Source organism: Xenopus laevis, chromosome 4S, assembly GCF_017654675.1.
Source record: "Xenopus laevis strain J_2021 chromosome 4S, Xenopus_laevis_v10.1, whole genome shotgun sequence".
Taxonomy (NCBI): Eukaryota; Metazoa; Chordata; class Amphibia; order Anura; family Pipidae; genus Xenopus; species Xenopus laevis.
In genome coordinates, this window is record NC_054378.1 from 7,624,823 (window position 1) to 7,642,039 (window position 17,217).

At 43.4% G+C, this 17,217-nt stretch overlaps 1 long non-coding RNA gene across 4 annotated transcripts in view; it reads left to right on the forward strand.

Moving 5' to 3' along the window:
• Window positions 1–14,300, forward strand: part of LOC121393169 — a 54,180-nt gene extending 39,880 nt beyond the window's left edge. For all 4 annotated transcript variants that reach the window (XR_005960789.1, XR_005960790.1, XR_005960788.1 and 1 more), the window contains exon 3: window positions 14,219–14,300. This is a non-coding gene — a long non-coding RNA (uncharacterized LOC121393169). The remainder of the gene's footprint in view (window positions 1–14,218) is intronic.
• Window positions 14,301–17,217: the final 2,917 nt, after the last annotated feature.

Below are 17,217 nucleotides of genomic sequence, written 5' to 3' on the forward strand. Positions count from 1 at the left end.
GGCCTTCCCTCTGTCCGATATGCTTCTTCTCATATAATGCTATGGAGGTACCTTCTTTAGACATTGCTACTTCTACAGCCTAGTGAATATTGCTGAAATATCCTGTCTGGAGTCGAACCAGTGACCTGGTGTTTCCATACTGTCTGTATAACCTTTGCCCTATGTGAGCAGACAGCTTAGATCCTGGTTCACTCCTATTGCTTTCCATGTATTGAAAGTAGGCATAATTTGTTTCACCTGTTGCCAATCTGGCCACAGGTGATCAGTGTAAGCCATTCGGCTGTCGATAAACCCCCTGCTCTGCACTGACTTAGTGCCCAAAGTAGGTCTATGTTCCATAGTTCCTGGGTGTGCTAATCCTGCCTGTTCCTGTTTTTAACTGCTGCCTGTACCGAACTCTGCCTGTTCTTGACCACTCTCTTAGATCTCGTTGTTGTACTGTGCTACCATTGGTTTTGACCCTGGCTTGTGACCCCTAATACATTACGGTACTGGTATTGACCTGGCCTGTTCCACAACTACTCTCTCTCTGATCACCAGCCTTACTGGTTACGTTACGGTTCCCTTGCCTGCCCAGAACTCCCTCCTTGTTCCTCTCCCTTTAAGACCTGGGCATCTAAGTAGCAGAGGGCTTCTCCCGAAGTGAAAAGCGGTTGTTAGAGGCAGAAATGTGAGCCAAGACTGGGACCTTGGGGTTTGTTCCAGGTTTTGGGATACCATACGTTGCAACTGCCTACTTTGGGATCATCGCTAATGTCACTAATTGTCATTCCTCCTTTTCATTTCACATGACCAACCACTGACAAAAACCTTCCACTGCTACTTTCAGTTTCTTGACTTGTAACAATTCTGGGGCAGTCACCTCTTGCACAGTTAGAATGGATGTACATGGTTTGGACTTCACTTAATATTTGAATAAACAAAGGGGTATTCTATTACTTTTCCTATAAGAACTGAAGATAAGTTCAGTGAGCGCAAATCACCCACAAGCTCTTACCCCTCTTCCGCAAAGTATTCCTCTAATGTATTTCTCTACTGTTTCCCATAACTGTGGGGCTGTCATCTAGGGGTCAATGCAGTGGGTAGGGGGCCCCTAGGATGGCAAGTTGGGCTGATTCAGGCCAATAAACTACCACAAGGCTTGGGTGGGTGACTGGCTGGTCTATCTATCTATCTATCTATCTATCTATTATCATCATTATCTATCTATCTATCTATCTATATCTATCTATCATCTATCTATCTATTATGTATATATGTATCTATTATCTATCTATCATCTATCTATCTATCTATCTATCTATCTATCATCTATCTATCTATCTATCTATCTATCTATCTATCTATCTATCTATCGATCTATCATCTATCTATCTATCTATCTATCTCTACTGTATCTATCTATATCTATCATGTATATATATCAATATAATACACAAAAGCCATAAATATCCTGTAAATGATATCCTTATAAACGGTGAGTTCTGATGTCATTTCTGTCACATGACTCACTGAAACTTGTGTATTATAATAAATAAAGTACCATCAGTTGCAAAATATGAGGATATTAGAAGTTACCTCGGAGTTCCATAACCTTCGGCCTCGTGTTTTTATATGGTCATGAAACTCCTCGGTAACTTATAATATCCTTATATTTTACAAAAGGAGGTACTTTATTCACTATACTGTATATACACTCTCTATCTATCTATCTATCTATCTATCTATCTATCTATCTATCTATCTATCTATCTATCAATCATCTAACTATAAATCTGTCTATCTATCTATAAGCCGTAGTGCAGATAATTAAACACATTCTGAAATAGCTGCACGAGTCACTGACGAGACAGTCCAAGTTACATTTCCTAGAAATTCTCTACTCAAACAGTCAAGGTCCAACAAAAGAACACATACAGTGCTAGAGAGACACAGATATTTAAGGGAATAGCTATTTTCGCTCACAGTGGATGAGACAAAAACTTTTGTTTCTGCCTGTCAGCAAGTTGATTAGCCATTAATTAGCTAATAATTGTCTAGCAAGTATAATCCAGCCACTCCTGATCACCTTTATCCCTTAACCCTGATGACCATTCAGAACTGTGTTTTTTCAGCTCTGGTTGAGATCAGTTGGGTTAATCACCCAGCTTTTGTGACTCAAGTCAAAGTTTCAATAACAATAACCTTGAAAATTCAGGGGAACTTCTAACGAATATGTGTTGTAGGGCTGCATTGCATTTAGATGATATTGGTACTGCCCGGCATGTTCCACATGTGTGAAGGAACTAGGGGTGACCTGCATTGCTGGTATGTACTCTCTTGTATGGTCATCTTGTAGGCACTCTATAGTCAGTTAGGAGCCGTGCAGGGGCACACAGAGATGGGAAAGAGACTCTGGAAGTATAAAGAGACAGGTGGGGAATTCATAATCTGCAGTCTCTATCTCTCTCATACCCAATGGCACACCAGCCATGTATAGGTATTTTACCGGCCTGGCTGGTAAAAATGATGGTTGATCCCAATGTTATTAATAAGGAAAAAGATAAATATATAGGAAGGCCAGTGATCCCAATGTTATTAATAGGGAATAAAGATAAATATATAGGAAGGTCAGTGATCCCAATGTTATTAATAGGGAATAAAGATAAATATATAGGAAGGTCAGTGATCCCAATGTTATTAATAGGGAATAAAGATAAATATATAGGAAGGTCAGTGATCCCAATGTTATTAATAGGGAATAAAGATAAATATATAGGAAGGTCAGTGATCCCAATGTTATTAATAGGGAATAAAGATAAATATATAGGAAGGTCAGTGATATGATCCCAATGTTATTAATAGGGAATAAAGATAAATATATAGGAAGGGTGGTATTTTTTTCCAGAAAAGGTGGCAACCCCATGACCCATGAGGCAAAGTGAAAATCTTGCCTCAGACGACAGTTTCCCACAAGTTACCAGGGGCGGCAAAAAGCTGTTCCAGGTACGGAAATTCAGCTGTATTAGATGCACCCCATCACAGGACCCGCCACAGGGAGGCTTAGGTCCACCCCTGCTCATACCCTCAGTCCAGGGTCGGATACTGGGAATAAAACAGGTTTGGCCCCAGCCCCTCCCTGATTAGTGCTGCTCCACTGTTCGCACAGAGACATACTAGTCAGGAGGGGGCCCCAGTGACTGCCAGGAAGGCCCTTTTAGTTGCAGTCAAATGAACATGGTAATTAGGGGGTGTGGCCACCAAAATGTGCCTGCACTGTGCGCTGCAACTTTTTTGTCCCTCTTTTTATTTCCAAAATGTTGGGAGGTATGCTGGTTACAGGCTTGAACAAGGATCTCTGTTATAACTAAAGCTCCCCATAGACGCAAAGATTTTTCTTGCCGAACGACCGATTTTAGCGAAGTCCGACCAATCCTTCGAAATTATCGTGCGGTTAGTGGGATTCGAATGATCGTACATCTTACGATTATTCAGCCGACAACTGTCAGAAAATTGATCGGCCAGGTTAAAAAAATCTTCATCGGCCCCAGTGCAATGTATCTATGTTTGCAGGGCCAAGCAGGCAGCTCCCCTTTGTTTTCCTGGCAAATTGGTCTTTTTAGTTGATGGACAATTCGTACGATCGTTTCGAGATAAGCGTGGTCTCACGATGACGATCGGATCTTTTCAAAATCTTTACATCTATGGCCATCTTAAGGCACCATGATTAGGACTGGGTCTCACTTGCCCATTGAGATGGTATCAGGGAGAACAGAGCAGTCATCAGCTGACACCACTTTGCATTATAAAGAATAGGCGACATTCTGCTGCGAGTGTTGTGTCTGTCCAAACACCCCACATGCCATAGCCAAAGCTGTACATGTCAGATGAAGACTGCTCCTCATGGCATCTACATATTTCCACTCAAGTGGAGCATGGCACCGAACCGGTTAAACTTCCAGAACAGTTGACTGAGGCATTGTGACCTGCACAAAGTCCAAATGAGAACAGTCCCTGGCTAACAGACCTTTATCTGACCTGTGAGTGAGTGTGTACATAAGGAAATATTGTGCCACGTGCTTGGGGTACGAGTGGCTCTCTCCTTACATAGAGATTCAGCCGGTGGTGGGGCCGATGAGCAGCTCTATCCGCCTGCTCAGCATACAGGTTTTCCAGTCCTCAGAAGCAGAAATACTATAACTATTCCCTCATTACACATGCATTACCAACAGAATACTCATTAAAATAGGATGTGCTCATGTTTAGAGCAGAGGGGTGGCACAAGGATGCCTAACTAGTGGCCTTCTAGCTACTATTGGAGTTCAGCAATCAGCACCCTACTCGGTACTACCATGCTGATGTTTAGCATTTCAGCTACTGCTTTAAGGAGAAGTAAAGGTTAAAACTAAGTAAGCTTTATCAGAAAGATCTATATAAATACACCAGTAAACCCTCAAAGTAATGCTGCTCTGAGTCCTCTGTCAAAAGAAACAGCACATTTCTTTCCTTCTATTGTGTACTCATGGGCTTCTGTATCAGACTTCCTGTTTTCAGCTTAAACCTCCAGGGCTAGGGCTTGAGCACGCTCAGTTTGCTCCTCTTCCCCTCCCTGCTGTAATCTGAGCTCAGAGCTGTAAGTGAGCAGGGAGAGACTCAGGCAGGAAGTGATGTCACACCAAGCTTTTACGGCAGCTTCTATCCTAAACAAACAGAGACAGTGTCTAGATCTGTTTACTCAGGTATGGTAAAGCATTCTGCAGAATAAATATAGCATTCTAGCTTGCACCATTGTGGCTAATCTATTGGCAATAAACCGTCTTGGAGCTTTCCTTCTCCTTTAAGGGCCACAGGCTAGATCAGTGATTCCAACCTGTGGCTCACGAGTAACATATTGCACACCAACCCCTTATTGTACAGCCCTTACATCCCCAGGCACTTTTCTCATGTGTTGCTTGCCAACTCAGATATCTGTAACGAAAATTCCAATACACCTCGATTTGTAATTAATATGTTATATTATTATATTGTAATTAATATAATATGCCCTGTGTATGTTTTTCCTCCCAATGGGAGTTATTGATGTTGGGAAGGGGATAAAAGATAAATGCTTAATCATAATACTTGTAAAAAGTAAAGAATGGGGGGGTCTACAGGTTTCAGGCTGACCTTTCATCATTGATGTCAAGACCCCCCCCCCCCCCCGCCCCGATCACACTCCTAGGCTCACAGTTCTGAGTCTTTAAGGGCAGAGACACAAAGGAAGATTCGACGAGATTTAGTTGCCCGGCGACTAATCGCCCCGAAAAGCCTTCCCGCCGGCTAGAATCTACATCGCTGGCGCCCGAAGTTAACCTTCTCCCCGAAAGGCCTTCCTTTCGGCTAGAATCTTAATCGCTGGCGGGGGCACTTCATTTTTACTCAAAGCACTCTGAGTGCCATCATGTCGGCTATTTTGATTCTAGTCAATGGGAAGGCTTTTTAGGGAAATAGGTAGCCCGAAAAAGAGGTGATTTGTCGCCGGGCAACTAAATCTGCCCGAATCTTAGCGTGTGCCCTTACCCTAACTGAGGGCTCTGAAATGGAGTGTGGTTTATAAAATAGTTGGGGGCATTTCGAAGGGTCAGGAATTGGCTGAACATAACTGGGTATATATATGGGGCAGATCAGAAATGGACCTAAATGAGAACTAAGAACAGCACTCAATAGTAAAATCCAGGTCCCACTGAGACACATTCAGTTACATTGAGTAGGAGAAACAACAGCCTGTCAGAAAGCAGTTCCATCCTAAAGTGCTGGCTCTTTCTGAAAGCACATGACAAGGCAAAATGACCTGAGATGCACCTACACACCAATATTACAACTAAAAAATACCCTTGTTGGTTCAGGAATGACATTTTATATTGTAGAGTAAATTATTTGCAGTGTAACAGTGTAATTTAGAAATAAAAACAACATCATTTTGGGGTAAGTATGGACCAGTTTTGCACTCTGGGTGGGATTTTGGTCCATTCTTCAAGGCAGATTTGCTACAGTTTGTTCAGGTTGGTCGGATGAACAACTAGATATTCATATAGTGCCATAGATCATCAGTTGGATTGAGGTCAGGCCATTGCAGGACATTCACCTTTCTGTTCCTGAGTCATTCTGATGGCCTTGCTGTTTGGGATCACTGTCCTGCTGTAAGATGAACTTTCGCACAGCCTACGTTTTTTTTAGCAAAAGCCCCTCTTGCCCAAATTTCCCTGCATTCTTCTTTCTGTTTGAGCAAGAGGCCAAGTCCTCGCTGATGAGAAGCAGCCCCACTTCATGGTGACAGCGGAGGTCAAAATGCCCGTTGGGTTGTAGTTACTAAAAATGGACACATTTGTAAATTGGCAGTAAATGGGACCCTTTGTTGTTAATAGTTAAGGGTGCTGAGGGTCATGCTAGAACAACAGCCCCCATTAACTAGACACAGACAACTCCCCTGATTGCTGAGATGGGTCGAAGTTGAGAAAAGTGGAGGAAACTGCAATGGAAGAGAGTTAGAGACATGAGAGGCCCAGCTGGTGCCTCCTGACCTTCTCACTCAATGTTAAATATTACTTCAGCTCTTCGTATCTCTTCATTGGATAAAAATGTGCATAGCTCACGGAACGGGCGCTATTCAGGTCAATGTCATTAACCGAGGGATATGTAGTGCCGTGCCTATAAATCCATCCAGAGGAGAGAGGAATGACTGAAAGAGGGAAGGGGTTACATCCCATCCATGTTATTTTTAGGAAGTAACGGCCTCGCAAGTTTATCACCCGTTGATATCTCGTTGGACTCGCACCAGTGTGTTGTACAGGAAAAAGCATTTGAAAAGTGAAAACGGATTGTTCCTGTTATTCGTGCTTTAAACTGAGAGCTATTTACTTAAAGGGGCTTTTCCCCTTGACGGTTTTGCCTTTTGCAGACTTGCCTCTCTCCCTTGCCTTGCCCCAAAATGTTAGATCATTATCTCAGCATTTCTCAAGTGCTCTGATATTTTGTGGTGGACCATGGTGAGCCATGAAATGACAAAACAGCATTTGCTCCTTCTGTCAATAAGGTTCGCAATGGAAAGCAGATTTATCCCAATGCCAGATTTGTATTGTTATTAAAGGAGAAGGAAAGGCTAAAACTAAGTAAGCCTGATCAGAAAGGTCTTTATAAATACACCAGTAAACCCTCAAAGTAATGCTGCTCTGAGTCCTCTGTCAAAAGAAACAGCACATTTCTTTCCTTCTATTGTGTACTCATGGGCTTCTGTATCAGACTTCCTGTTTTCAGCTTAAACCTCCAGGGCTTGGGCTTGAGCATGCTCAGTTTGCTCCTCTCTCCATCCCTCCTCCCCTCCCTGATCTAAACTGAGCCCAGAGCTATGAGTGAGCAGGGAGAGACTCAGGTATGAAGTGATATGACAACAAGCTAATATGGCAGCTGCTATCCTAAACAAATAGAAAGAGTTTATAGAGCTGTTTAATCAGGTATCGTGAAGCATTCTGCAGAATAAATATAGCGTTATAACTTGCACTTTTTCAACTTTATGTTTTCTTCTCCATTCCCCACCATTGGAAAATGGCACTGACTTTTTCAAGCTTTTTGGGCTAAAAAGCATCAATACTAGCTTTTTTCCCCTTCAGGTCAAACTGAGACGATAGGGAGGCAGAATTTGGGTGCTACTCGGTTGTCTGATAAATGAAAGAGCTATGAGACTGGAGATTTGGATCTGATTGGGTACGACAATGTTTTATTACTGTTCCAGGAAAACTGCGTATATACATCATTTGCTAGTTTATACAGTATTATAAAATAGTCTTTAATATGGTAGAATATGTTTCAGATATTATATCCCTTAATAAATTAAGCGAAATATGCCGTGTTTAAAGGGCAACTGTCAGCATTATTTATTATAATTGAGCTGATAATCTAATCTTGTTTTGAATATGCCATAAAACCATGTAAACCAATTGTTCTGTTTCATAACATTCTCTTAGTCATTTGGTTCATCAGATGGATTTGATTTCATTTGCTATTGTTACATTCTTATGTCTTTCGCTCACTTGAGTCACATGGGGTAACTTTAGATGGCCAATATGTATCTAGAGCGCTGCATTATTCTGCTCAGGAGCAAGCAAGTACCATGGTTATTGGTGTGCAGGGGGTTGCAAACATATACTGTATATTTAAATATATCATTTATTGTACTTTTTCCCTAATTACTTGTTCTGGAAGCTGTTGACATATACACATTTTGTTGCCACTGTCAGAAGAGTTGCCAGTTCTAACTTAAAGCTAAGACTAAAAGCTAATAGTCTCTGGGAAGGGAGTGTGACTGTGGGATAGCAGGTATAGTAGGGAGAGATGGTGTCTATAGTAACAGTGGGATAATAGTCTCTGGGAAGGGAGTGTGACTGTGGGATAGCAGGTATAGTAGGGAGAGATGGTGCCTATAGTAACAGTGGATAATAGTCTCTGGGAAGGGAGTGTGACTGTGGGATAGCAGGTATAGTAGGGAGAGATGGTGCCTATAGTAACAGTGGATAATAGTCTCTGGGAAGGGAGTGTGACTGTGGGATAGCAGGTATAGTAGGGAGAGATGGTGTCTATAGTAACAGTGGATAATAGTCTCTGGGAAGGGAGTGTGACTGTGGGATAGCAGGTATAGTAGGGAGAGATGGTGCCTATAGTAACAGTGGATAATAGTCTCTGGGAAGGGAGTGTGACTGTGGGATAGCAGGTATAGTAGGGAGAGATGGTGTCTATAGTAACAGTGGATAATAGTCTCTGGGAAGGGAGTGTGACTGTGGGATAGCAGGTATAGTAGGGAGAGATGGTGTCTATAGTAACAGTGGATAATAGTCTCTGGGAAGGGAGTGTGACTGTGGGATAGCAGGTATAGTAGGGAGAGATGGTGTCTATAGTAACAGTGGATAATAGTCTCTGGGAAGGGAGTGTGACTGTGGGATAGCAGGTATAGTAGGGAGAGATGGTGTCTATAGTAACAGTGGATAATAGTCTCTGGGAAGGGAGTGTGACTGTGGGATAGCAGGTATAGTAGGGAGAGATGGTGTCTATAGTAACAGTGGATAATAGTCTCTGGGAAGGGAGTGTGACTGTGGGATAGCAGGTATAGTAGGGAGAGATGGTGCCTATAGTAACAGTGGATAATAGTCTCTGGGAAGGGAGTGTGACTGTGGGATAGCAGGTATAGTAGGGAGAGATGGTGTCTATAGTAACAGTAGATAATAGTCTCTGGGAAGGGAGTGTGACTGTGGGATAGCAGGTATAGTAGGGAGAGATGGTGCCTATAGTAACAGTGGGATAATAGTCTCTGGGAAGGGAGTGTGACTGTGGGATAGCAGGTATAGTAGGGAGAGATGGTGCCTATAGTAACAGTGGATAATAGTCTCTGGGAAGGGAGTGTGACTGTGGGATAGCAGGTATAGTAGGGAGAGATGGTGTCTATAGTAACAGTGGATAATAGTCTCTGGGAAGGGAGTGTGACTGTGGGATAGCAGGTATAGTAGGGAGAGATGGTGTCTATAGTAACAGTAGATAATAGTCTCTGGGAAGGGAGTGTGACTGTGGGATAGCAGGTATAGTAGGGAGAGATGGTGCCTATAGTAACAGTGGGATAATAGTCTCTGGGAAGGGAGTGTGACTGTGGGATAGCAGGTATAGTAGGGAGAGATGGTGCCTATAGTAACAGTGGATAATAGTCTCTGGGAAGGGAGTGTGACTGTGGGATAGCAGGTATAGTAGGGAGAGATGGTGTCTATAGTAACAGTGGATAATAGTCTCTGGGAAGGGAGTGTGACTGTGGGATAGCAGGTATAGTAGGGAGAGATGGTGCCTATAGTAACAGTGGGATAATAGTCTCTGGGAAGGGGGTGTGACTGTGGGATAGCAGGTATAGTAGGGAGAGATGGTGCCTATAGTAACAGTGGATAATAGTCTCTGGGAAGGGAGTGTGACTGTGGGATAGCAGGTATAGTAGGGAGAGATGGTGCCTATAGTAACAGTGGGATAATAGTCTCTGGGAAGGGGGTGTGACTGTGGGATAGCAGGTATAGTAGGGAGAGATGGTGCCTATAGTAACAGTGGATAATAGTCTCTGGGAAGGGAGTGTGACTGTGGGATAGCAGGTATAGTAGGGAGAGATGGTGTCTATAGTAACAGTGGATAATAGTCTCTGGGAAGGGAGTGTGACTGTGGGATAGCAGGTATAGTAGGGAGAGATGGTGTCTATAGTAACAGTGGATAATAGTCTCTGGGAAGGGAGTGTGACTGTGGGATAGCAGGTATAGTAGGGAGAGATGGTGCCTATAGTAACAGTGGATAATAGTCTCTGGGAAGGGAGTGTGACTGTGGGATAGCAGGTATAGTAGGGAGAGATGGTGTCTATAGTAACAGTGGATAATAGTCTCTGGGAAGGGAGTGTGACTGTGGGATAGCAGGTATAGTAGGGAGAGATGGTGTCTATAGTAACAGTGGATAATAGTCTCTGGGAAGGGAGTGTGACTGTGGGATAGCAGGTATAGTAGGGAGAGATGGTGTCTATAGTAACAGTGGATAATAGTCTCTGGGAAGGGAGTGTGACTGTGGGATAGCAGGTATAGTAGGGAGAGATGGTGCCTATAGTAACAGTGGATAATAGTCTCTGGGAAGGGAGTGTGACTGTGGGATAGCAGGTATAGTAGGGAGAGATGGTGTCTATAGTAACAGTAGATAATAGTCTCTGGGAAGGGAGTGTGACTGTGGGATAGCAGGTATAGTAGGGAGAGATGGTGCCTATAGTAACAGTGGGATAATAGTCTCTGGGAAGGGAGTGTGACTGTGGGATAGCAGGTATAGTAGGGAGAGATGGTGCCTATAGTAACAGTGGATAATAGTCTCTGGGAAGGGAGTGTGACTGTGGGATAGCAGGTATAGTAGGGAGAGATGGTGTCTATAGTAACAGTGGATAATAGTCTCTGGGAAGGGAGTGTGACTGTGGGATAGCAGGTATAGTAGGGAGAGATGGTGCCTATAGTAACAGTGGGATAATAGTCTCTGGGAAGGGGGTGTGACTGTGGGATAGCAGGTATAGTAGGGAGAGATGGTGCCTATAGTAACAGTGGATAATAGTCTCTGGGAAGGGAGTGTGACTGTGGGATAGCAGGTATAGTAGGGAGAGATGGTGCCTATAGTAACAGTGGGATAATAGTCTCTGGGAAGGGGGTGTGACTGTGGGATAGCAGGTATAGTAGGGAGAGATGGTGCCTATAGTAACAGTGGATAATAGTCTCTGGGAAGGGAGTGTGACTGTGGGATAGCAGGTATAGTAGGGAGAGATGGTGTCTATAGTAACAGTGGATAATAGTCTCTGGGAAGGGAGTGTGACTGTGGGATAGCAGGTATAGTAAGGAGAGATGGTGTCTATAGTAACAGTGGATAATAGTCTCTGGGAAGGGAGTGTGACTGTGGGATAGCAGGTATAGTAGGGAGAGATGGTGCCTATAGTAACAGTGGATAATAGTCTCTGGGAAGGGAGTGTGACTGTGGGATAGCAGGTATAGTAGGGAGAGATGGTGTCTATAGTAACAGTGGATAATAGTCTCTGGGAAGGGAGTGTGACTGTGGGATAGCAGGTATAGTAGGGAGAGATGGTGTCTATAGTAACAGTGGATAATAGTCTCTGGGAAGGGAGTGTGACTGTGGGATAGCAGGTATAGTAGGGAGAGATGGTGTCTATAGTAACAGTGGATAATAGTCTCTGGGAAGGGAGTGTGACTGTGGGATAGCAGGTATAGTAGGGAGAGATGGTGCCTATAGTAACAGTGGATAATAGTCTCTGGGAAGGGAGTGTGACTGTGGGATAGCAGGTATAGTAGGGAGAGATGGTGTCTATAGTAACAGTAGATAATAGTCTCTGGGAAGGGAGTGTGACTGTGGGATAGCAGGTATAGTAGGGAGAGATGGTGCCTATAGTAACAGTGGGATAATAGTCTCTGGGAAGGGAGTGTGACTGTGGGATAGCAGGTATAGTAGGGAGAGATGGTGCCTATAGTAACAGTGGATAATAGTCTCTGGGAAGGGAGTGTGACTGTGGGATAGCAGGTATAGTAGGGAGAGATGGTGTCTATAGTAACAGTGGATAATAGTCTCTGGGAAGGGAGTGTGACTGTGGGATAGCAGGTATAGTAGGGAGAGATGGTGCCTATAGTAACAGTGGGATAATAGTCTCTGGGAAGGGGGTGTGACTGTGGGATAGCAGGTATAGTAGGGAGAGATGGTGCCTATAGTAACAGTGGATAATAGTCTCTGGGAAGGGAGTGTGACTGTGGGATAGCAGGTATAGTAGGGAGAGATGGTGCCTATAGTAACAGTGGGATAATAGTCTCTGGGAAGGGGGTGTGACTGTGGGATAGCAGGTATAGTAGGGAGAGATGGTGCCTATAGTAACAGTGGATAATAGTCTCTGGGAAGGGAGTGTGACTGTGGGATAGCAGGTATAGTAGGGAGAGATGGTGTCTATAGTAACAGTGGATAATAGTCTCTGGGAAGGGAGTGTGACTGTGGGATAGCAGGTATAGTAGGGAGAGATGGTGTCTATAGTAACAGTGGGATAATAGTCTCTGGGAAGGGAGTGTGACTGTGGGATAGCAGGTATAGTAGGGAGAGATGGTGCCTATAGTAACAGTGGATAATAGTCTCTGGGAAGGGAGTGTGACTGTGGGATAGCAGGTATAGTAGGGAGAGATGGTGTCTATAGTAACAGTGGGATAATAGTCTCTGGGAAGGGAGTGTGACTGTGGGATAGCCCTGGTCTGAATATACGAAGAAGAGACGATATGTCGCTGGGCGACAGTAGCCTCATCTGCCACCAGCCTTACTAACCTGTCAGTCTGACATTAAAGGGATACTGTCATGGGAATAAAAATGTTTTTCAAAATGAATCAGTTAATAGTGCTGCTCCAGCAGAATTCTGCAGTGAAATCCATTTCTCAAAAGAGCAAACAGATTTTTTTATATTCAATTTTGAAATCTGAAATGGGGCTAGACATATTGTCAATTTCCCAGCTGCCCCAAGTGCTCTGATAAACTTCAATCACTCTTTACTGCTGTACTGCAAGTTGGAGTGATATCACCCCCTCCCTTCCCCCCCCCCAGCAGCCAAACAACAGAACAATGGGAAGGTAACCAGATAACAGCTCCCTAACACAAGATAACAGCTGCCTGGTAGATCTAAGAACAACACTCAATAGTAAAAACCCATGTCCCACTGAGACACATTCAGTTACATTGAGAAGGAAAAACAGCAGCCTGCCAGAAAGCATTTCTTTCCTAAAGTGCAGGCACAAGTCACATGACCGGGGGCAGCTGGGAAATTGACAAAATGACTAGCGCAGGCGTCACTTTGGATGCGACGGAAAGAAGGTAAGAGATGGAAATGTCGGATGAAGTCGCATCGTTGATATGATGCAAACACAGCATGCAGCGTCTGCATCAGACAGCCGTGTTGCATCGGATAAACCCTGCGACACCATCCGCCAACAGCAAATTTTCTTCATAGGCTGCTGTCTGCATTATAGAAAGGGGATCATTTACTAACATTTCAATTAGGAATGCACCGAATACACTATTTTGGGTTCGCCGAACCCCCGAATCCTTTGAGAAAGAGTTGGCCGAATAACGAACCAAATCCTAATTTGCAATTAGGGGTGGGAAAGGGGAAAACATTTTTTACTTCCTTGTTTTGTGACCAAAAGCCACGTGATTTCCCTCCCCACCCTAATTTGCATATGCAAATTAGGATTCAGTTCGGCCGAATCCTGCTGAAAAAGGCAGAATCCCAAACCTAATCCTGGATTCGGTGCATCCCTAATTTCAATTGTTTGAGCATGAATTCAACGAAAAAAGTGCTAATATTTTTGCAATTGATAAAGAGGCAAGTTCCTGAATATATTCTAAGATTTTAACGGACGTTCATGTGTGAATTCAACTGCCTATTATTAAACTGACATATCCGATTTTATTTTCATTTTCAACTAAAATTTGAAATTGATGTTTGCGTTTGAATTTAATTCAAATTGTATCTCGTTTGAGAAGTGCAAATATTTTTATATCTAAATTTATGTTTGTGCATAAATTCAACAAAAACTTAATTTTTTTCACGATGGCAATATATTATTTTTGATCCATCCGAAGATCTTATTCTGCAAGTGTAATTTACTCATTTCTGATCTTTCAGATTCCTATAGGTCCTTTTTACTCATTTCGATTGCGATTGATTCTTCAGGAAGTCGAGAGCATAGAGGTGCCGGGCAGGAGACCCCACAAACTGCCGGCTGCCAGATCTATCATTTGATGAATAAATAAAATTGTAGTTCCTCGGAACACTGACTGGGACTCTCGTGTTTCATTAGAAAGCATACGAGGACATCTGTTGGCCAGGTGAGGTACTGCTGCTGGCTCTTGTGAAGGGAAAGCCTTGTTGGAATAGAGGGTCTACTTATGTCTCATTCTGCAGGGCGCCTTTAAGGGAGCACAGGGGGTACTCCTGTACCAGGCCCGGGCCTAAAGTGGGGCCCACAGCTCTGCTGCACTTTACGAAATAGCTGGGAACCCCTTGACATCGCAGAAAAGCCGAAGTCCCGAACATCCGAAGCCGCGAAAAGACCCAAAGCCACAAAAGGAAGCCTGAAGTCCTGAAGCCATGAGTTCAATTCTTCTGAACACCAATGCGTGTTTTTTAAAAAATGTTTAAACCCCTAGCCACCAATGTATTATTTTAATACTCTATAGGCTTCGGACACCAATGTTTTTTTAAACAACTATCCCAATGGTTTTTTTAACTTGTAAGGGGGCCCCTGGCCCCAATGTTTTTTTTTTAAAGAAAAAAAGGACCTTTATGGGGGGGACCTGGTACCAACATTTTTTTTTTAACTTATGACCACCAATGGTTTAAAAAAAACTTTTATGGGGGGCCTTGGCGGTAATGTTTTTTTTAAAAAGTAATATATTATGGGGGGCCCTGGCGCTAGGGTTGGCACCCGGCCGGTATTTTACAATGTAGTTGTGGGTACATTTGTAATACCCTTACAAAAAAAGCCCTTGGCCCGCCCCCAATTCACTCAAAACTTACCTTTTTTCGGCCTTCTGGCCATAGCGCAACGTGACTCCGCCCCTTTGCATCACGGTATGCAGCTCCGCCCCTTTTGCATCATGGACCGCCCCTTACTGGCCGGTAAAAACTTTCTAAAAGGGCGCCAATTTTTTTTTTTTTTTTTTAACTTATAGGGGAGCCCTGGTCACAACTTGTAGGGGGGCCTTGATCACCATCAAGGATTCGCTGAATCCATCCCTAATAAATATACAAGTGAACAGGGCACCCATGTTACACCCTCATGATATTAGCAGTATAGCGATACCTTCAGTCTACTAGAAAATCATGTACATAAACCCAATAGGCTGGTTTTGCCTCCAATAAGGATTAATTCTATCTTAGTTGATAATTATCCCTGGTATAGATTTATATTGCAGGCAGAACAATGCACTCTTTGTGGCCCCTGAAATTAACCCTTCATTCTTTAATGCATATGGATTGAATGATCTTTGCAACATGGTAGCTCCCCCATATATTACAAGGGTAATTGCTTAAAGGCTGAATTACAAATAAGGTATGAAGCTTGTAGGTGCCAGGTCGGCCTATGAGTAAGTGCCCCCTGTAGCCACGAAACGCGTTAGGCAGTCACCTGTATGTCCTAATAAATGATTTGATTTTTTAATCATATTTTTGGAGAGAACTCACAACTTTTTGCTGTGCCAGGTCATAGAAACAAGGCAGGGATGAGATTATGTGTAGAAAACTAATCGACTTACATGTTGCCTTTAAGAGATATGGACACACAAGTTCATTCCCTTTGGCTCACAGAGATTTCTTTCTACAGCCATTTCCCTAGGCGTCCCTTTTTAGTTGGTTTCTGTTACCAGCCCTGTAAAAATAATAATAAAAATGTCAAATTGAATCCATATGGTTTAATAAGAGGCAGCCGGATCTGAAATGGGTTGGCTGGCTGCCCAACCCCATCTCCGACTCCAAACCGCACATAAAATCACCAACACCAGCCCCCTCCCCAGCCCTCACAAACTGTCACCAGAAAATTAAGGGAAGCCCCGTCTGTTCTTTCTGTTTGGGACGAGCAGGAAAAGTCGGAATACTCTGCACTTCTAATCTTCTCCTCATTTTCTAGTTAAGGCAAAGCCAGAACGGAAAACCGGAATATGACGGGGGCACAATGCTATTGGCACATTCTCTAGTATGAATTTGCAATGACCTGACAAGATGTAGACGGTGGTATTCTGGGACAAACTTTATAACTGTCAGGCTTGGAAGGTTAACAGTTCTCTGGCTGCTAGGGCTTAATCGCCCTAACAACCAGGCAATTGATGGGAGGAGGATTAGTGGAGGAAAATATGCAATACAGGCGTTGCAGGCCCAATAAATAGTGATTGTCTATGGCAGTGATCCCCAACCAGTAGTTGGTTTGGGAGCAACATTTTGCTCCCCAACCCCTTGGATGTTGCTCCCAGTGGCCTCAAAGCAGGTGATTATTTTTGAATTCCAGGCTTGGAGGAAAGCTTTAGTTGCATAAAAAACAGATGTAATTCCAAACAGAGGGGCAAATTTACTAAGAGGCGAAAATTCGCCAGCAATGGCTTCGCAGGCAGCACAACACTTCGCCAAGCTAATTCACTAACATGCGAAGTTGCGTCCAGGGTGCCGAACGCTGGCGAAGTTTCGCTAGCGTTAATTCGGCAGAGCAAAGTTGTGCTAGCGTTGGCTGATTTGCATACGGCGGGAAATTTAAAGTTGAATGGACGTATATGTTGCAGCAAATACATTACACAAGCCCAGGGAAACATATATAGAGTTGTTATATTGCCCTACACATGAGTCCAGTGTATAGTTCATGTGCCATATGTTAGGAAATGTAGGGGGGAAGCCGGTTAACCCAAAAAAAAAAAAGGACGCTCTTTTGTAGCCTATCACCCTGAAAAAAGGAAAAGACGCCAGCGTTTTTTGGGACTTAGACAAATTTTCAACTAAATTTTGAGGAAGTCCTATCTACTCTATTGCACTTCGCCTGGTCTGAAGTGGCGAAGGCAAATCTGGCGCAAGAGGTAACGTTCAGTAAAATCCGCATCTTAGTGAATTTACACAGTTACATCCCTTCACCAGAGCGCAAC